The 20,423-nt window shown below is 43.8% G+C and overlaps 14 non-coding genes across 14 annotated transcripts; all 14 read left to right on the top strand.

Moving 5' to 3' along the window:
- Positions 1 to 6,811: 6,811 nt before the first annotated feature.
- Positions 6,812 to 6,885, top strand: TRNAT-AGU (transfer RNA threonine (anticodon AGU)). The gene has a single exon. It is a non-coding gene; the product is annotated as a tRNA-Thr (tRNA).
- A 942-nt stretch (positions 6,886 to 7,827) lies between these two features.
- On the top strand, positions 7,828 to 7,901 carry TRNAT-AGU (transfer RNA threonine (anticodon AGU)). The gene has a single exon. It is a non-coding gene; the product is annotated as a tRNA-Thr (tRNA).
- Positions 7,902 to 7,996: 95 nt separating this feature from the next.
- TRNAT-AGU (transfer RNA threonine (anticodon AGU)) lies at positions 7,997 to 8,070 on the top strand. The gene has a single exon. It is a non-coding gene; the product is annotated as a tRNA-Thr (tRNA).
- Positions 8,071 to 8,674: 604 nt separating this feature from the next.
- TRNAT-AGU (transfer RNA threonine (anticodon AGU)) lies at positions 8,675 to 8,748 on the top strand. Its single transcript has one exon. It is a non-coding gene; the product is annotated as a tRNA-Thr (tRNA).
- A 1,111-nt stretch (positions 8,749 to 9,859) lies between these two features.
- Positions 9,860 to 9,933, top strand: TRNAT-AGU (transfer RNA threonine (anticodon AGU)). Its single transcript has one exon. It is a non-coding gene; the product is annotated as a tRNA-Thr (tRNA).
- Positions 9,934 to 10,537: 604 nt separating this feature from the next.
- On the top strand, positions 10,538 to 10,611 carry TRNAT-AGU (transfer RNA threonine (anticodon AGU)). Its single transcript has one exon. It is a non-coding gene; the product is annotated as a tRNA-Thr (tRNA).
- A 938-nt stretch (positions 10,612 to 11,549) lies between these two features.
- Positions 11,550 to 11,623, top strand: TRNAT-AGU (transfer RNA threonine (anticodon AGU)). Its single transcript has one exon. It is a non-coding gene; the product is annotated as a tRNA-Thr (tRNA).
- A 2,362-nt stretch (positions 11,624 to 13,985) lies between these two features.
- Positions 13,986 to 14,059, top strand: TRNAT-AGU (transfer RNA threonine (anticodon AGU)). The gene has a single exon. It is a non-coding gene; the product is annotated as a tRNA-Thr (tRNA).
- A 264-nt stretch (positions 14,060 to 14,323) lies between these two features.
- Positions 14,324 to 14,397, top strand: TRNAT-AGU (transfer RNA threonine (anticodon AGU)). The gene has a single exon. It is a non-coding gene; the product is annotated as a tRNA-Thr (tRNA).
- Positions 14,398 to 14,492: 95 nt separating this feature from the next.
- TRNAT-AGU (transfer RNA threonine (anticodon AGU)) lies at positions 14,493 to 14,566 on the top strand. The gene has a single exon. It is a non-coding gene; the product is annotated as a tRNA-Thr (tRNA).
- Positions 14,567 to 16,929: 2,363 nt separating this feature from the next.
- Positions 16,930 to 17,003, top strand: TRNAT-AGU (transfer RNA threonine (anticodon AGU)). The gene has a single exon. It is a non-coding gene; the product is annotated as a tRNA-Thr (tRNA).
- A 264-nt stretch (positions 17,004 to 17,267) lies between these two features.
- TRNAT-AGU (transfer RNA threonine (anticodon AGU)) lies at positions 17,268 to 17,341 on the top strand. The gene has a single exon. It is a non-coding gene; the product is annotated as a tRNA-Thr (tRNA).
- Positions 17,342 to 17,945: 604 nt separating this feature from the next.
- Positions 17,946 to 18,019, top strand: TRNAT-AGU (transfer RNA threonine (anticodon AGU)). The gene has a single exon. It is a non-coding gene; the product is annotated as a tRNA-Thr (tRNA).
- A 95-nt stretch (positions 18,020 to 18,114) lies between these two features.
- Positions 18,115 to 18,188, top strand: TRNAT-AGU (transfer RNA threonine (anticodon AGU)). The gene has a single exon. It is a non-coding gene; the product is annotated as a tRNA-Thr (tRNA).
- The last annotated feature ends 2,235 nt before the right edge of the window (positions 18,189 to 20,423 follow it).

Raw genomic sequence — 20,423 nt, 5'->3', positions numbered from 1 at the left:
AAGTAATTTGTCGTATTTTTCGTTATTCTCAATACTTCAGTCTTCTACGAAATTTTGTTTTTACGAAACATGCTACATATTACCAACTTTGACTAATTGTTTGAGTTCCTCTGTTTTCGTATAAAAATATGAAAAGCTCTGTGTGGTATTGAAGTAAATCTAGGCTCAGTACCTTTCTTGATACAAATCAATAAAAATAAATCATCTGAACTTGACGTATCTGTAAGTGTTTCGCATAGTCTGCACAGCTGTAATTGTGCATAACTACCTAGAAATTTATTGTTTTTTATAGACAACTACATCAACGACTAGAAAAAGTCGTGCAAAGGAGTTGTTCTTTAATCCAATGCGGTGAGTCTGCGCGACGTTATTTGGGGGCCTAGCAGACGACAAGTACAAAGCGACTACTTGCAAGTCGTTGTGAAACTATAGGCGAGAGGTGGTCTGCTTCAGCTACACGAACCGGCCAGTAGCTGGATCATAAATCGAAGGAAAAAAAATATTCGGCTCCCTGGAGGCATTCCAACATGACGACAATACGGGGAAGTGGGTAAACATCCTTACGTGTGATGATGTTGAGTCGGCGGTAGTCCACACAAAAGCGAAATGTGACATCTTTCTTTTTTACCAACAGTACAGGAGAGGCCCAGGAAGTGTAGCAAGGTTGCATCACGCCACAATTGGCCATATCTACTACGTGGTCGTCGATGACTCGGCGCTCCCTTGTGGAACACGATGCGGGCGTAGACTCAATGGGGCGAGATCTGCGGTGTCGATGTGGTCGAGAACAAAAGTGCAGCCTAAGCGAGCTTGTGGTAGGTCGAAGGACGTACGAAAGTGCCCGAGAAGCGCGACCAGCTGCGTGTGCTGGCTGGTTGTGAAGTTGGGGTCAATACACCAAGAAAATGGTAGGTGAAGTACTGGCTGCGGAGTAACATTGCGTCAACGTACGCGATGTTAACCTGTAGAGGAGCGGAGTCATCAGGCTCATGTAATACAAAGCTTTCATCAGCATGACCAAGGCACTGATCGTGGTGCAAGTTGACGGGGCAAGGAAACATATATTGGAAACATGAAGTGCACTGATACCCGGTCGAATAGCAAAGAGGACAAAAGGAAGTAACAAGTGGTGATGGTGAGCAGCAAGCTTAGAAGGCATGAAAACAACGGCAGTATCAGAAACCTCCGTGCAGAAGATGGAAACAAAGGTGGAATAGAAAGGAGAAATTATGGTGCCTGGAGCCTCCAACGATCGACTAGATGTGGCTGAGAGAATCTTCTGCAATGTTGCCACCGAATGGAGGTAGCGAAAGTTCTTCGTGGGCGAAATTGAACACGGCATCATGAGAGAACAGGAAGTCCCATCCTGAGATAATGACACGAGAACATCAAGGCAGAATGATGAGCAATGTGTTAAAGACTGTCGTCTAGAAAAATACGAACATATCATGTTCCCATGGAATCAATTGGCTCGCCGGTGGCAGTACATAACGAAAGGGCTGAAAATGGCATAGCGACATTGCGCAGCCTAAGGCGAAGCTAGTTGAAAATCACAGATACCGCTGCTCCCGTGTACACGTGGCCAGCGCAGCCGCATGAGCAACAGATGTGCTGGTTGTCAGGGGTGCGTGATGGCTTGAAAACAGGGGCCGGAGTTTGAGCGAAATATGGCCAAGCAGGGCTAATTTGGGCATGCCGAACCTTAAACGCGTTGCTACACTCCGCCTGTACTCCGCTATATATCCCATAAGTCACCGGGATGGCTTCTTCTTTCCCGGAGAAGATAACTGTACTGGAAAGCAACGGGCAGTGGGCCATTCGCCAGCTCCATACAGCGCACCGAATCTTTCGACGTGAATCGCAGACACACCCGCACGTCTGCCGATAGCACTACATCCCTGGGAGGTTTGTGTCAGCGCCATAGCCCTATTAACGCTTCCCTTCACTTTTGGGCAGCGCTGCGCGTACGGCTTCTGGCATCATAGCGCTCAGCGTCTGCAGGGACAGTTATAGCTCAGCAGCAGCAAGGTTGGATCACTTTAGGAGTAAAAGGCCTTCGAGTGTAAGACTAGCGTGTTCAATCTGTCCCTTATTTTTCTTATATTATCGCAGTAATTTTTGAATGGAGGCCTGCGAATCCGTTTTTGCGTATACGCTGATCCCTACCTTAAAAAAAGAAAACAAGAAATAAACTCGTCGTGTGAAGGCACACTATACTTTGCCGGACAGCGGCAGTGTTGTATGCGTCCCAGAAAAAAAAGTATCAAAATACGCTGCGCGTTACGTTAACAAAACGAGAACGCGTTACCGCTCTACATTACCCATAGAAAAGTAACGTCGAAGTGCCACCGTTACTGAAAAAAGTTGATGTTATTCTGACTGTTGCTCCCGGGTCAGAAATTTCATTCATGGTATCTCTGCTGCAGAAGCCCGCAATAAAATTTTATTCAGCCCGAACTGTTCACCTAACGAGAATGATTTGCGCCGGTGGGCCGCACCTTGGCAATATTATATAGCCGGCCTAAATTTTTCACTGTAGCCATATTTCATGGATTCTATCTCTCAGACGCTTGTTATAATCATTCTTCTTTCAATGTGACGGCAAATATAACACGATGATGTCATCATTGTTCTTTATAAACCAGAGCGCGAATAAGAACATGGTACAAAAAAAGACTAATACATCGGCACCGTGTTCTATTCGCGCTTTGATTTATGAAAAACGAGAAATAACCAATACGCCCAAAGGTTCTCTCTTTTGAATGTCATTATTACCGCTCTCCGCAAAGAAAAAATTGATGAATAAACTGGCAGCAATTGTAACGGTGCACACCTACTAACGAAATAATGTGCAAATTAGTAGCTGTGAAAATACTTTAATGACCTCAGTGAGAGAAACATTATTTGGACACAACGTTCATTTAACTGCTAACCTGCATAATTGCCAAAATAAAAGCTGTGAGTTTGAATGGGAAACTGTTCAGGCTAATCCTAACCCATAAAAGAACTCAATACCCAGTTCTCTAATTGTGTTGCAGATAAGAAAGCGCAGAACTAATTTTCAAAACGAAGTTGGCAAACAGTGCCGAAGTATTGCACAGAAAGTTTCCTACTGCAAACGTAACTTACTGCATAGCGGTGGCTGCATTTCGAAGCTGTCATCGCTATGCAGCTGTCATCGCACAGTTTGACTCGCTCCTTGCTGATTACGTCCTCACCTACGCTAAATAGGAGCTTGATGGACGCACGCTAAATGGCACTCCAGGATTCACTTAAACTACGCCAAATAGACACGCTTTGTGGTACTCCTGAATTCACTTTATGACTGATTTCGCGAGCGCACGCAAAGTCTTCACGGAAAGCTTTCCTTAAGCCTACTCAGTTCGATGACATGTGGCATCAAAGATACCGAGACAGCCGCTCATATATAGATGGTGATTATGTCGAGATTGCACTTCTGAAGATGCCAGTCATGTTTGGGCTGGAACTTAGGTTGCTATACCTTTAGTCTTGACGTCCGGAAGCCAGCAAAAATCTTGACAGCTTACTTTTGACAGTGACAATGACTAAATTTCTCTTTAATGCGTCGGAAATTAACGACAACTTCAACCTCGATAGCGAAGTAGCCAATATATAAAATACGTTCAAGAAATTTAGACTACAGTTGCTCCCCATTGCAATATTCCTCGAGCAAGAAAAGACCACGCGCATTGTTTTATTGTCCTAGCATCTGGTGGGTAGACAGCAATTCACCGCTACGACCAAAAACGCGTAAAAGAGCTCCAGGAAAGTATTCACTACGAGAGAAAGACATTATGCGCAAACTTTCTCAAATCGACCTAAAAAGTAAGTAGTAACACCACACTTCACGATACCGAAAATTAAAACGAAAGTTAGTTATCCTTATCAGTGGCGAAATTGTAACGAGTTCGTTACTAATAAAGTCATGTGTTACCGACGCGTAGAACATTTCAAACGTTTCATTCCTCTGAAAACAAAGAAAACTAACATTGAAATACCCAGGACAAGGAATATCTTACATTTGTCACGTCATGTGGTCAGACTACGTCAAGGAAAGCGCTCTGGGGACTCGACAAAGCTTCAACAGCTCCTTAGCGCTAAAGAAGCATTATCTGCTAACATGGAGGCTGCTAAAGAACGTTATTACAAGGTCACCTTGCCGAAGGTAATGAAAGCAAATCCCCGAAAATTCTGCAAAGCTATGCTACCATCTGGTTGTTCATCACAGACGATGACAATTAACAACGTTACAGTTTCTGATCTAGAGATAATCGTTACAGCCTTCAACACCTACTTCCAACCAGTTTTCACGACTGACAACTGAGACATTTCCTGCTTTTCATTCAGAATCTCATCCTGGAATCGACGATGTGTCAGTGTCACTAGAGGGCGTACTCAATCTAATTTTTAATTTAGACACCAAGACAACATGTGGTTCCGACGGCATCCCTACCAGCGTTACTAGAATAAACTCAGTTTTAAAGCTCCGTATCTCTGCCAGTGGAGGAGGATTGGCTGAATGGCAGTCGCGATAACTAGCAGCGCTGCAGTCTGATCTCGCGCTTCTCCCGGCACATCGTCGGCTACGGCGGCGCACAACTGCGGCTCGCTGCACTGTTCCTCACGCTGACTTCTTTGTTGTACTGTTATCGAACACAACCATTGATAATGCGCTTCCAGTTGAAATTCTCGCGTCGCAATTGTGGACTGGACGAGGTATCCTGTATAGATTAGCCCGGATGTGTTGCTGATTGCAAGTTAGCTGAAAATCGATGTCCTGCCTATATTTGCACCGTCCGCATTCGATTTAACCTCCGAGTACGGGAAATTCTGCATGAACGAGCACATTCAGCGTAAAAATTTTATGACGACCACTAGCATTTTGACCACTGTCATCTTGTCTAGACAAAAAAAAACAGCACAAAACGTCTGTAAAAGCCTCAAACAAGTTCACTTACTGAAATACAACAATGCTCTATAAAAACAGTACACATTTTTTCTTCTAGTTATAAAAAATGAGATTTCCTTCAAGAAACAGTACCCACGCTTCACACTGTTCATTAGACAAGTCTTCACGACGGCTACCAATTGAGAGAAGAGTGCAAAGTGTTCCGAAAAATTCACCTCCTTTCTCGTATTTTCCAACTTATCAGAAAGCTCCTGATTGATATTCTTGGAAAGAAAAAGAAAAAAAACGAATATTCATGAACATTACCCTCACGTTCTCATGATGAGCGGTGTAACTGAAAAGATGCAGTGGCAGCCAGTCCAACTTTTCAAGCACAATCCGAAAGAGGTCATCAACCAGGGGGTATTCGAGAAAAGCCTCTCATCAGTTTTCTCAATTGCTTCTAATGTAGAAAGAAAGCCGTGTAAGGGATGATCTAGGCAGTCTTCTTGAAAACATTTCATCTGAATGAGTGCACTTTCGTTTGGTGTGGGCACGCCTGTTCCTGGTGTACTTGTGTGAGATGCTAGAGGCCCTTTTTGCACGTTGTCACAGATGCGGTGCACTCATGGTGGGCTACTTCCGAGAGCACTTGACTGCACCGAGAAGTGCCACTGACATGTGCCACCATTGCCCGCTTTAGGTTCAGAAATGAGAACACTGCGATTGGGGAAAATATATATTGCTGTGATATGAAAGAAATGTAACAAAACCTGGCCACTGTAAAAACATTCCCGCACATAAGTTTGTGTTTTGCTGCCTTTTGTCTTGCTGTTATATTTCTGGCGTCTTCTCCAAACTGGTCACTGAGCATTCAAGGAGCATCATGCGTTGAGGTGAGGAGGGAGGGTAATTGGTGCTTTGGTTATGAACATTTTGGCATCAATATATGTGGTGCAATCGCTGAGGACAAGCGCGGATGGGTACCGGGTGCGAGCGTCCACTTTCCACGTAAGATCAAGACTTGTCTTGCAAGACATGACAGTAGCGTGTTAAGATGTCGTCATTTTCACGCCGACCGTCACCGTCTAGTAAACAGGAGATCATGAGTTCGAATCTCACCGGTGCCTCGAGAGTCAAGACTAACGTCTCTCTAGCTTTTTGTTTTCGAAGTAAAATTTAAAATGCTTTTAATGGTGTCACTGCCTGAACAAAAAGCTGCGCAGGCGCCGAGGCATAGTTAGTTAAAGCGCCTGTCTAGTAAACAGGAGATCGTGATTTCGAATCTCACCGGTGCCTTGAGAGTAGAGTCTAACGTCTCCCTAGTTTTTTGTTTTTGAAGTATAATTTAAAATGCTTCTAATGGTGTCACTGCCTGAACAAGACGCTGCGCAGGCGCCGTGGCTTAGTTGGTTAAAGCGCCTGTCTAGTAAACCGGAGATCGTGAGCTTGAATCTCACCGGTGCCTCGAGAGTCAAGACTAACGTCATTCTAGTTTTTTTGTTTTTGAAATATAATTTAAAATGCTTTTAATGGTGTCACTGCCTGAACAAGACGCTGCGCAGGCGCCGCGGCTTAGTTGGTTAAAGCGCCTGTCTAGTAAACAGGAGATCGGGAGTTCGAATCTCACTGGTGCCTCGAGAGTCAAGACTAACGTATCTCTAACTTTTTGTTTTTGAGTATAATTTAAAATGCTTCTAATGGTGTGACTGCCTGAACAAGACGCTGCGCAGGCGCCATGGCTTAGTTGGTTAAAGCGCCTGTCTAGTAAACAGGAGATCGTGTGCTCGAATCTCACTGGTGCCTCGAGAGTCAAGACTAACGTCTCTCTAGTTTTTTTGTTTTTGAAGTATAATTTAAAATGCTTCTAATGGTGTCACTGCGTGAACAAGACGCTGCGCAGGCGCCGTGGCTTAGTTGGTTAAAGCGCCTGTCTAGTAAACAGGAGATCGTGAGTTCGAATCTCACTGGTGCCTCGAGAGTCAAGACTAACGTCTCTCTAGCTTTTTGTTTTTGAAGTATAATTTAAAATGATTCTAGTGGTGTCACTGCCTGAACAAGGCGCTGCGCAGGCGCCGTGGCTTAGTTGGTTAAAGCGCCTGTCTAGTAAACAGGAGATCGTGTGCTCGAATCTCACCGGTGCCTCGAGAGTCAAGACTAACGTCTCTTTAGCTTTTTGTTTTTGAAGTATATTTTAAAATGCTTTTAATGGTGTCACTGCCTGAACAAAAAGCTGCGCAGGCGCCGAGGCTTAGTTAGTTAAAGCGCCTGTCTAGTAAACAGGAGATCGTGATTTCGAATCTCACCGGTGCCTTGAGAGTAGAGTCTAACGTCTCCCTAGTTTTTTTGTTTTTGAAGTATAATTTAAAATGCTTCTAATGGTTTCACTGCCTGAACAAGACGCTGCGCAGGCGCCGTGGCTTAGTTGGTTAAAGCGCCTGTCTAGTAAACAGGAGATCGTGAGCTTGAATCTCACCGGTGCCTCGAGAGTCAAGACTAACGTCTCTCTAGTTTTTTTGTTTTTGAAGTATAATTTAAAATGCTTTTAATCGTGTCACTGCCTGAACAAGTCGCTGCGCAGGCGCCGTGGCTTAGTTGGTTAAAGCGCCTGTCTAGTAAACAGGAGATCGTGAGCTTGAATCTCACCGGTGCCTCGAGAGTCAAGACTAACCTCTCTCTAGCTTTTTGTTTTTGAAGTAAAATTTAAAATGTTTCTATTGGTGTCATTGACTGAACAAGACGCTGCGCAGGCGCCGTGGCTTAGTTGGTTAAAGCGCCTGTCTAGTAAACAGGAGATCGTGAGCTTGAATCTCACCGGTGCCTCGAGAGTCAAGACTAACGTCTCTCTAGTTTTTTGTTTTTGAAGTATAATTTAAAATGCTTTTAATCGTGTCACTGCCTGAACAAGCCGCTGCGCAGGCACCGTGGCTTAGTTGGTTAAAGCGCCTGTCTAGTAAACAGGAGATCATGAGTTCGAATCTCACCGGTGCCTCGAGAGTCAAGACTAACGTCTCTCTAGTTTTTTGTTTTTGAAGTATAAATTAAAATGCTTCTAATGGTGTCACTGCGTGAACAAGACGCTGCGCAGGCGCCGTGGCTTAGTTGGTTAAAGCGCCTGTCTAGTAAACAGGAGATCGTTAGTTCGAATCTCACTGGTGCCTCGAGAGTCAAGACTAATGTCTCTCTAGCTTTTTGTTTTTGAAGTATAATTTAAAATGATTCTAATGGTGTCACTGCCTGAACAAGGCGCTGCGCAGGCGCCGTGGCTTAGTTGGTTAAAGCGCCTGTCTAGTAAACAGGAGATCGTGTGCTCGAATCTCACCGGTGCCTCGAGAGTCAAGTTTAACGTCTCTTTAGCTTTTTGTTTTTGAAGTATATTTTAAAATGCTTTTAATGGTGTCACTGCCTGAACAAAAAGCTGCGCAGGCGCCGAGGCTTAGTTAGTTAAAGCGCCTGTCTAGTAAACAGGAGATCGTGATTTCGAATCTCACCGGTGCCTTGAGAGTAGAGTCTAACGTCTCCCTAGTTTTTTTGTTTTTGAAGTATAATTTAAAATGCTTCTAATGGTTTCACTGCCTGAACAAGACGCTGCGCAGGCGCCGTGGCTTAGTTGGTTAAAGCGCCTGTCTAGTAAACAGGAGATCGTGAGCTTGAATCTTACCGGTGCCTCGAGAGTCAAGACTAACGTCTCTCTAGTTTTTTTGTTTTTGAAGTATAATTTAAAATGCTTTTAATCGTGTCATTGCCTGAACAAGCCGCTGCGCAGGCGCCGTGGCTTAGTTGGTTAAAGCGTCTGTCTAGTAAACAGGAGATCGTGAGTTCGAATCTCACCGGTGCCTCGAGAGTCAAGTCTAACGTCTCCCTAGTTTTTTTGTTTTTGAAGTATAATTTAAAATGCTTCTAATGGTGTCACTGCCTGAACAAGACGCTGCGCAGGCGCCGTGGCTTAGTTGGTTAAAGCGCCTGTCTAGTAAACCGGAGATCGTGAGCTTGAATCTCACCGGTGCCTCGAGAGTCAAGACTAACGTCATTCTAGTTTTTTTTTGTTTTTGAAGTATAATTTAAAATGCTTTTAATGGTGTCACTGCCTGAACAAGACGCTGCGCAGGCGCCGTAGCTTAGTTGGTTAAAGCGCATGTCTAGTAAACAGGAGATCGGGAGTTCGAATCTCACTGGTGCCTCGAGAGTCAAGACTAACGTCTCTCTAGCTTTTTGTTTTTGAGTATATTTTAAAATGCTTGTAATGGTGTCACTGCCTGAACAAGACGCTGCGCAGGCGCCGTGGCTTAGTTGGTTAAAGCGCCTGTCTAGTAAACAGGAGATCGTGTGCTCGAATCTCACTGGTGCCTCGGGAGTCAAGACTAACGTCTCTCTAGCTTTTTGTTTTTGAAGTATAATTTAAAATGATTCTAATGGTGTCACTGCCTGAACAAGACGCTGCGCAGGCGCCGTGGCTTAGTTGGTTAAAGCGCCTGTCTAGTAAACAGGAGATCGTGTGCTCGAATCTCACCGTTGCCTCGAGAGTCAAGACTAACGTCTCTTTAGCTTTTTGTTTTTGAAGTATATTTTAAAATGCTTCTAATGGTGTCACTGCCTGAACAAGACGCTGCGCAGGCGCCGTGGCTTAGTTGGTTAAAGCGCCTGTCTAGTAAACAGGAGATCGTGAGCTTGAATCTCACCGGTGCCTCGAGAGTCAAGACTAACGTCTCTCTAGTTTTTTTGTTTTTGAAGTATAATTTAAAATGCTTTTAATCGTGTCACTGCCTGAACAAGCCGCTGCGCAGGCGCCGTGGCTTAGTTGGTTAAAGCGCCTGTCTAGTAAACAGGAGATCGTGTGCTCGAATCTCACTGGTGCCTCGAGAGTCAAGACTAACGTCTCTCTAGTTTTTTTTTTGAAGTATAATTTAAAATGCTTCTAATGGTGTCACTGCGTGAACAAGACGCTGCGCAGGCGCCGTGGCTTAGTTGGTTATAGCGCCTGTCTAGTAAACAGGAGATCGTGAGTTCGAATCTCACTGGTGCCTCGAGAGTCAAGACTAACGTCTCTCTAGCTTTTTGTTTTTGAAGTATAATTTAAAATGATTCTAATGGTGTCACTGCCTGAACAAGGCGCTGCGCAGGCGCCGTGGCTTAGTTGGTTAAAGCGCCTGTCTAGTAAACAGGAGATCGTGTGCTCGAATCTCACCGGTGCCTCGAGAGTCAAGACTAACGTCTCTTTAGCTTTTTGTTTTTGAAGTATATTTTAAAATGCTTTTAATGGTGTCACTGCCTGAACAAAAAGCTGCGCAGGCGCCGAGGCTTAGTTAGTTAAAGCGCCTGTCTAGTAAACAGGAGATCGTGATTTCGAATCTCACCGGTGCCTTGAGAGTAGAGTCTAACGTCTCCCTAGTTTTTTTGTTTTTGAAGTATAATTTAAAATGCTTCTAATGGTTTCACTGCCTGAACAAGACGCTGCGCAGGCGCCGTGGCTTAGTTGGTTAAAGCGCCTGTCTAGTAAACAGGAGATCGTGAGCTTGAATCTCACCGGTGCCTCGAGAGTCAAGACTAACGTCTCTCTAGTTTTTTTGTTTTTGAAGTATAATTTAAAATGCTTTTAATCGTGTCACTGCCTGAACAAGCCGCTGCGCAGGCGCCGTGGCTTAGTTGGTTAAAGCGCCTGTCTAGTAAACAGGAGATCGTGAGTTCGAATCTCGCCGGTGCCTCGAGAGTCAAGTCTAACGTCTCTCTAGCTTTTTGTTTTTGAAGTATAATTTAAAATGATTCTAATGGTGTCGCTGCCTGAACAAGACGCTGCGCAGGCGCCGTGGCTTAGTTGGTTAAAGCGCCTGTCTAGTAAACCGGAGATCGTGAGCTTGAATCTCACCGGTGCCTCGAGAGTCAAGACTAACGTCATTCTAGTTTTTTTGTTTTTGAAGTATAATTTAAAATGCTTTTAATGGTGTCACTGCCTGAACAAGACGCTGCGCAGGCGCCGTGGCTTAGTTGGTTAAAGCGCCTGTCTAGTAAACAGGAGATCGGGAGTTCGAATCTCACTGGTGCCTCGAGAGTCAAGACTAACGTCTCTCTAGCTTTTTGTTTTTGAGTATAATTTAAAATGCTTCTAATGGTGTCACTGCCTGAAAAAGACGCTGCGCAGGCGCCGTGGCTTAGTTGGTTAAAGCGCCTGTCTAGTAAACAGGAGATCGTGTGCTCGAATCTCACTGGTGCCTCGAGAGTCAAGACTAACGTCTCTCTAGCTTTTTGTTTTTGAAGTATAATTTAAAATGATTCTAATGGTGTCGCTGCCTGAACAAGACGCTGCGCAGGCGCCGTGGCTTAGTTGGTTAAAGCGCCTGTCTAGTAAACAGGAGATCGTGTGCTCGAATCTCACCGGTGCCTCGAGAGTCAAGACTAACGTCTCTTTAGCTTTTTGTTTTTGAAGTATATTTTAAAATGCTTCTAATGGTGTCGCTGCCTGAACAAGACGCTGCGCAGGCGCCGTGGCTTAGTTGGTTAAAGCGCCTGTCTAGTAAACAGGAGATCGTGAGCTTGAATCTCACCGGTGCCTCGAGAGTCAAGACTAACGTCTCTCTAGCTTTTTTTTTGAAGTATAATTTAAAATGCTTCTAATGGTGTCACTGCCCGAACAAGATGCTGCGCAGGCGCCGTGGCTTAGTTGGTTAAAGCGCCTGTCTAGTAAACAGGAGATCGTGAGTTCGAATCTCACTGGTGCCTCGAGAGTCAAGACTAACATCTCTCTAGTTTTCTGTTTTCGAAGTTTAGTTCGAAATAATTCTGATGGTTTCACTGCCTGAACAAGACGCTGCGCAGGCGCTGTGGCTTAGTTAGTTAAATGGCCTGTCTAGTAAAAGGAAGATCGTGAGTTCGAATCTCACCTGTGCCTCGAGAGTCAAGACAAACGTCTCTCAAGTTTTTTGTTTTCGAAGTTTAGTTCGAATTACTTCTGATGGGGTCACTGACTGAACAAAAAGCTGCGCAGGCGCCGAGGCTTAGTTAGTTAAAGCGCCTGTCTAGTAAACAGGAGATCGTGATTTCGAATCTCACCGGTGCCTTGAGAGTGAAGTCTAACGTCTCCCTAGTTTTTTTGTTTTTGAAGTATAATTTAAAATGCTTCTAATGGTGTCACTGCCTGAACAAGACGCTGCGCAGGCGCCGTGGCTTAGTTGGTTAAAGCACCTGTCTAGTAAACCGGAGATCGTGAGCTTGAATCTCACCGGTGCCTCGAGAGTCAAGACTAACGTCATTCTAGTTTTTTTGTTTTTGAAATATAATTTAAGGGAAGATGCGGGTCGAAAAACTCGACTTTTTTCAAAATTACCGATTTTTTATTTTCGCCTGTTTTGATAATATTAGTACCTCTACTGTTATGAAAAAAAATATTACAGGTCGAGACTTAACTGGAAATGCTTTAAAACTTCATCTAAAGAGCACAAGGTGCCTGTTAAAAGGACGAAAGTGTGCAGTCTTCGAGCACCTTGCCGCCGATAATGCGCCGCCGCTAGCCATTGTTGATCGCATGAGTCGAAGAGTCGAGCCTCACTCTTCACATAACAACAGTTTCTCTCACTGATGCAGCGCAAGAAATAATAAAAATTAATCACTGTTCGGTGCGTTTATTCGAGTGCCGCGACTGGCTTATCACATGGTACGAATCGGGGACCGCCATTGGCCGCTGCGCGCCTGTATGTGCTGTGAAACCTATTTGCAGGGTCCATGTCATGTCGAGCAGAGCAGCTGAACAATGCTTTTCTCGTGTAATTATCTCCGTTATGAATGAAAAATGGCATTGCTCGCAAGTGAAAGCCGCTGTGCGGCGAGCTCTGTAGGAATAGGCTACGAGCCGCTGGTCCAATTCGCGGCAGTTGTTGGCTTGCAAAAACCAATGCATCAAAGTCGTTCACACCCGTCAGCCGGAAAGTTCATGATACGGCAATGGATGACACCAGCGCCAATCTTGAGAGGTCGAAAGAGCTCACAGTGAGAGAACTTAGCAGCGACGACATTGCCATTATGTACGACGGTATGTGGCACAAACATGAGTGCAAAATGGCATGACACTGAAATTAGTTTGGATTTCGCAGTCCTGTCGAACTTCATCCTAGCTTGCAGTTGGCCCAAGGCTCTGCGAGATGGAGCGGAAGTTTGGCTAGCGTTTCATGGTCCTGTCTGTGAGCAAAATGTCTGTGAGGAGTCGGCTCGAAAACGCCGAGAGGGACAAACTCACGGTGCTGGCGTATTTTAGTCGCAGTGGCCACTACAAGAAGGATTGTTATTTTTGGTGTGCAAATTTCATCTGATTTAATAATATATTTCATAAATAAAAACTCAATTTTGACTTTAAAACTCGTTTTTCTCAAAACACAAATTTTGCCATTTTTTTCAATGTGCCCCTCCTTTTTCGGGCGCTTTTAGTACTGGGATCTGCATGAAATTTTGCCAAAACTTTTTACAAAGTATGATGAATGCAATTATCTGGTTTAAATTTCAATATTTTATTGTATAATAAAAAAATTGTGTGTATACCTTTACTAGGGCAGGTGAAATATGAACTTTTTACGTCTATTATTTTTCACACCTATTACATATTCTGTATGTGCTTTCTAATTAGTTATTTGCACTCTACACTTTATTTGAAGCATTATAAATTATGAATGGCAAAAAAATACCGAATTTTAGGGATGAAAGAGGGGGGCAAAAGTGTTAAGGTTTTCACTTTGTCATGTTACAGAGCTAAAAGTGTGTAACTTGCAAGAAAACTAATTATATATTTGAAATCGGCATAAAAAGTTCCACAAACAGCTCAAGTGTCATTGCTCTAGGGTGAATAATAAAGAAAAAGTGTCTTCGAGTAGCATCTCCCCTTAAAATGCTTTTAATGGTGTCACTGCCTGAACAAGACGCTGCGCAGGCGCCGTGGCTTAGTTGGTTAAAGCGCCTGTCTAGTAAACAGGAGATCGTGTGCTCGAATCTCACTGGTGCCTCGAGAGTCAAGACTAACGTCTCTCTAGTTTTTTGTTTTTGAAGTATAATTTAAAATGCTTCTAATGGTGTCACTGCGTGAACAAGACGCTGCGCAGGCGCCGTGGCTTAGTTGGTTAAAGCGCCTGTCTAGTAAACAGGAGATCGTGAGTTCGAATCTCACTGGTGCCTCGAGAGTCAAGACTAACGTCTCTCTAGCTTTTTGTTTTTGATGTATAATTTAAAATGATTCTAATGGTGTCACTGCCTGAACAAGGCGCTGCGCAGGCGCCATGGCTTAGTTGGTTAAAGCGCCTGTCTAGTAAACAGGAGATCGTGTGCTCGAATCTCACCGGTGCCTCGAGAGTCAAGACTAACGTCTCTTTAGCTTTTTGTTTTTGAAGTACATTTTAAAATGCTTCTAATGGTGTCACTGCCTGAACAAGACGCTGCGCAGGCGCCGTGGCTTAGTTGGTTAGAGCGCCTGTCTAGTAAACAGGAGATCGTGAGCTTGAATCTCACCGGTGCCTCGAGAGTCAAGACTAACGTCTATCTAGCTTTTTGTTTTTGAAGTATAATTTAAAATGCTTCTAATGGTGTCACTGCCCGAACAAGATGCTGCGCAGGCGCCGTGGCTTAGTTGGTTAAAGCGCCTGTCTAGTAAACAGGAGATCGTGAGTTCGAATCTTACTGGTGCCTCGAGAGTCAAGACTAACATCTCTCTAGTTTTCTGTTTTCGAAGTTTAGTTCGAAATAATTCTGATGGTTTCACTGCCTGAACAAGACGCTGCGCAGGCGCTGTGGCTTAGTTAGTTAAATGGCCTGTCTAGTAAAAGGAAGATCGTGAGTTCGAATCTCACCTGTGCCTCGAGAGTCAAGACAAACGTCTCTCAAGTTTTTTGTTTTCGAAGTTTAGTTCGAATTACTTCTGATGGGGTCACTGACTGAACAAAAAGCTGCGCAGGCGCCGAGGCTTAGTTAGTTAAAGCGCCTGTCTAGTAAACAGGAGATCGTGATTTCGAATCTCACCGGTGCCTTGAGAGTGAAGTCTAACGTCTCCCTAGTTTTTTTGTTTTTGAAGTATAATTTAAAATGCTTCTAATGGTGTCACTGCCTGAACAAGACGCTGCGCAGGCGCCGTGGCTTAGTTGGTTAAAGCACCTGTCTAGTAAACCGGAGATCGTGAGCTTGAATCTCACCGGTGCCTCGAGAGTCAAGACTAACGTCATTCTAGTTTTTTTGTTTTTGAAATATAATTTAAGGGAAGATGCGGGTCGAAAAACTCGACTTTTTTCAAAATTACCGATTTTTTATTTTCGCCTGTTTTGATAATATTAGTACCTCTACTGTTATGAAAAAAAATATTACAGGTCGAGACTTAACTGGAAATGCTTTAAAACTTCATCTAAAGAGCACAAGGTGCCTGTTAAAAGGACGAAAGTGTGCAGTCTTCGAGCACCTTGCCGCCGATAATGCGCCGCCGCTAGCCATTGTTGATCGCATGAGTCGAAGAGTCGAGCCTCACTCTTCACATAACAACAGTTTCTCTCACTGATGCAGCGCAAGAAATAATAAAAATTAATCACTGTTCGGTGCGTTTATTCGAGTGCCGCGACTGGCTTATCACATGGTACGAATCGGGGACCGCCATTGGCCGCTGCGCGCCTGTATGTGCTGTGAAACCTATTTGCAGGGTCCATGTCATGTCGAGCAGAGCAGCTGAACAATGCTTTTCTCGTGTAATTATCTCCGTTATGAATGAAAAATGGCATTGCTCGCAAGTGAAAGCCGCTGTGCGGCGAGCTCTGTAGGAATAGGCTACGAGCCGCTGGTCCAATTCGCGGCAGTTGTTGGCTTGCAAAAACCAATGCATCAAAGTCGTTCACACCCGTCAGCCGGAAAGTTCATGATACGGCAATGGATGACACCAGCGCCAATCTTGAGAGGTCGAAAGAGCTCACAGTGAGAGAACTTAGCAGCGACGACATTGCCATTATGTACGACGGTATGTGGCACAAACATGAGTGCAAAATGGCATGACACTGAAATTAGTTTGGATTTCGCAGTCCTGTCGAACTTCATCCTAGCTTGCAGTTGGCCCAAGGCTCTGCGAGATGGAGCGGAAGTTTGGCTAGCGTTTCATGGTCCTGTCTGTGAGCAAAATGTCTGTGAGGAGTCGGCTCGAAAACGCCGAGAGGGACAAACTCACGGTGCTGGCGTATTTTAGTCGCAGTGGCCACTACAAGAAGGATTGTTATTTTTGGTGTGCAAATTTCATCTGATTTAATAATATATTTCATAAATAAAAACTCAATTTTGACTTTAAAACTCGTTTTTCTCAAAACACAAATTTTGCCATTTTTTTCAATGTGCCCCTCCTTTTTCGGGCGCTTTTAGTACTGGGATCTGCATGAAATTTTGCCAAAACTTTTTACAAAGTATGATGAATGCAATTATCTGGTTTAAATTTCAATATTTTATTGTATAATAAAAAAAATTGTGTGTATACCTTTACTAGGGCAGGTGAAATATGAACTTTTTACGTCTATTATTTTTCACACCTATTACATATTCTGTATGTGCTTTCTAATTAGTTATTTGCACTCTACACTTTATTTGAAGCATTATAAATTATGAATGGCAAAAAAATACCGAATTTTAGGGATGAAAGAGGGGGGCAAAAGTGTTAAGGTTTTCACTTTGTCATGTTACAGAGCTAAAAGTGTGTAACTTGCAAGAAAACTAATTATATATTTGAAATCGGCATAAAAAGTTCCACAAACAGCTCAAGTGTCATTGCTCTAGGGTGAATAATAAAGAAAAAGTGTCTTCGAGTAGCATCTCCCCTTAAAATGCTTTTAATGGTGTCACTGCCTGAACAAGACGCTGCGCAGGCGCCGTGGCTTAGTTGGTTAAAGCGCCTGTCTAGTAAACAGGAGATCGTGTGCTCGAATCTTACTGGTGCCTCGAGAGTCAAGACTAACGTCTCTCTAGTTTTTTGTTTTTGAAGTATAATTTAAAATGCTTCTAATGGTGTCACTGCGTGAACAAGACGCTGCGCAGGCGCCGTGGCTTAGTTGGTTAAAGCGCCTGTCTAGTAAACAGGAGATCGTGAGTTCGAATCTCACTGGTGCCTCGAGAGTCAAGACTAACGTCTCTCTAGCTTTTTGTTTTTGATGTATAATTTAAAATGATTCTAATGGTGTCACTGCCTGAACAAGGCGCTGCGCAGGCGCCATGGCTTAGTTGGTTAAAGCGCCTGTCTAGTAAACAGGAGATCGTGTGCTCGAATCTCACCGGTGCCTCGAGAGTCAAGACTAACGTCTCTTTAGCTTTTTGTTTTTGAAGTACATTTTAAAATGCTTCTAATGGTGTCACTGCCTGAACAAGACGCTGCGCAGGCGCCGTGGCTTAGTTGGTTAGAGCGCCTGTCTAGTAAACAGGAGATCGTGAGCTTGAATCTCACCGGTGCCTCGAGAGTCAAGACTAACGTCTATCTAGCTTTTTGTTTTTGAAGTATAATTTAAAATGCTTCTAATGGTGTCACTGCCCGAACAAGACGCTGCGCAGGCGCCGTGGCTTAGTTTGTTTAAGCGCCTATCTAGTAAACAGGAGATCGTGAGCTTGAATCTCACCGGTGCCTCGAGGGTCAAGACTAACGTCTCTCTAGTTTTTTCGTTTTTGAAGTATAATTTAAAATGCTTTTAATCGTGTCACTGCCTGAGCAAGCCGCTGCGCAGGCGCCGTGGCTTAGTTGGTTAAAGCGCCTATCTAGTAAACAGGAGATCATGAGTTCGAATCTCACCGGTGCCTCGAGAGTGAAGACTAACGTCTCTCTAGCTTTTTGTTTTCGAAGTAAAATTTAAAATGCTTATAATGGCGTCACTGCCTGAACAAAAAGCTGCGCAGGCGCCGAGGCTTAGTTAGTTAAAGCGCCTGTCTAGTAAACAGGAGATCGTGAGTTCGAATCTCACCGGTGCCTTGAGAGTCAAGTCTAACGTCTCCCTAGTTTTTTTGTTTTTGAAGTATAATTTAAAATGCTTCTAATGGTGTCACTGCCTGAACAAGACGCTGCGCAGGCGCCGTGGCTTAGTTGGTTAGAGCGCCTGTCTAGTAAACAGGAGATCGTGAGCTTGAATCTCACCGGTGCCTCGAGAGTCAAGACTAACGTCTATCTAGCTTTTTGTTTTTGAAGTATAATTTAAAATGCTTCTAATGGTGTCACTGCCCGAACAAGACGCTGCGCAGGCGCCGTGGCTTAGTTGGTTAAAGCGCCTGTCTAGTAAACAGGAGATCGTGAGTTCGAATCTCACTGGTGCCTCGAGAGTCAAGACTAACATCTCTCTAGTTTTCTGTTTTCGAAGTTTAGTTCGAAATAATTCTGATGGTTTCACTGCCTGAACAAGACGCTGCGCAGGCGCTGTGGCTTAGTTAGTTAAATGGCCTGTCTAGTAAAAGGAAGATCGTGAGTTCGAATCTCACCTGTGCCTCGAGAGTCAAGACAAACGTCTCTCAAGTTTTTTGTTTTCGAAGTTTAGTTCGAATTACTTCTGATGGGGTCACTGACTGAACAAAAAGCTGCGCAGGCGCCGAGGCTTAGTTAGTTAAAGCGCCTGTCTAGTAAACAGGAGATCGTGATTTCGAATCTCACCGGTGCCTTGAGAGTGAAGTCTAACGTCTCCCTAGTTTTTTTGTTTTTGAAGTATAATTTAAAATGCTTCTAATGGTGTCACTGCCTGAACAAGACGCTGCGCAGGCGCCGTGGCTTAGTTGGTTAAAGCACCTGTCTAGTAAACCGGAGATCCTGAGCTTGAATCTCACCGGTGCCTCGAGAGTCAAGACTAACGTCATTCTAGTTTTTTTGTTTTTGAAATATAATTTAAGGGAAGATGCGGGTCGAAAAACTCGACTTTTTTCAAAATTACCGATTTTTTATTTTCGCCTGTTTTGATAATATTAGTACCTCTACTGTTATGAAAAAAAATATTACAGGTCGAGACTTAACTGGAAATGCTTTAAAACTTCATCTAAAGAGCACAAGGTGCCTGTTAAAAGGACGAAAGTGTGCAGTCTTCGAGCACCTTGCCGCCGATAATGCGCCGCCGCTAGCCATTGTTGATCGCATGAGTCGAAGAGTCGAGCCTCACTCTTCACATAACAACAGTTTCTCTCACTGATGCAGCGCAAGAAATAATAAAAATTAATCACTGTTCGGTGCGTTTATTCGAGTGCCGCGACTGGCTTATCACATGGTACGAATCGGGGACCGCCATTGGCCGCTGCGCGCCTGTATGTGCTGTGAAACCTATTTGCAGGGTCCATGTCATGTCGAGCAGAGCAGCTGAACAATGCTTTTCTCGTGTAATTATCTCCGTTATGAATGAAAAATGGCATTGCTCGCAAGTGAAAGCCGCTGTGCGGCGAGCTCTGTAGGAATAGGCTACGAGCCGCTGGTCCAATTCGCGGCAGTTGTTGGCTTGCAAAAACCAATGCATCAAAGTCGTTCACACCCGTCAGCCGGAAAGTTCATGATACGGCAATGGATGACACCAGCGCCAATCTTGAGAGGTCGAAAGAGCTCACAGTGAGAGAACTTAGCAGCGACGACATTGCCATTATGTACGACGGTATGTGGCACAAACATGAGTGCAAAATGGCATGACACTGAAATTAGTTTGGATTTCGCAGTCCTGTCGAACTTCATCCTAGCTTGCAGTTGGCCCAAGGCTCTGCGAGATGGAGCGGAAGTTTGGCTAGCGTTTCATGGTCCTGTCTGTGAGCAAAATGTCTGTGAGGAGTCGGCTCGAAAACGCCGAGAGGGACAAACTCACGGTGCTGGCGTATTTTAGTCGCAGTGGCCACTACAAGAAGGATTGTTATTTTTGGTGTGCAAATTTCATCTGATTTAATAATATATTTCATAAATAAAAACTCAATTTTGACTTTAAAACTCGTTTTTCTCAAAACACAAATTTTGCCATTTTTTTCAATGTGCCCCTCCTTTTTCGGGCGCTTTTAGTACTGGGATCTGCATGAAATTTTGCCAAAACTTTTTACAAAGTATGATGAATGCAATTATCTGGTTTAAATTTCAATATTTTATTGTATAATAAAAAAATTGTGTGTATACCTTTACTAGGGCAGGTGAAATATGAACTTTTTACGTCTATTATTTTTCACACCTATTACATATTCTGTATGTGCTTTCTAATTAGTTATTTGCACTCTACACTTTATTTGAAGCATTATAAATTATGAATGGCAAAAAAATACCGAATTTTAGGGATGAAAGAGGGGGGCAAAAGTGTTAAGGTTTTCACTTTGTCATGTTACAGAGCTAAAAGTGTGTAACTTGCAAGAAAACTAATTATATATTTGAAATCGGCATAAAAAGTTCCACAAACAGCTCAAGTGTCATTGCTCCAGGGTGAATAATAAAGAAAAAGTGTCTTCGAGTAGCATCTCCCCTTAAAATGCTTTTAATGGTGTCACTGCCTGAACAAGACGCTGCGCAGGCGCCGTGGCTTAGTTGGTTAAAGCGCCTGTCTAGTAAACA

The sequence above is a fragment of the Rhipicephalus microplus genome, chromosome 5 (assembly GCF_043290135.1).
Source record: "Rhipicephalus microplus isolate Deutch F79 chromosome 5, USDA_Rmic, whole genome shotgun sequence".
Taxonomy (NCBI): domain Eukaryota; kingdom Metazoa; phylum Arthropoda; class Arachnida; order Ixodida; family Ixodidae; genus Rhipicephalus; species Rhipicephalus microplus.
The sequence above is the reverse complement of the archived record's forward strand: the minus strand, read 5'-3'. Positions and strand labels throughout refer to the sequence as shown.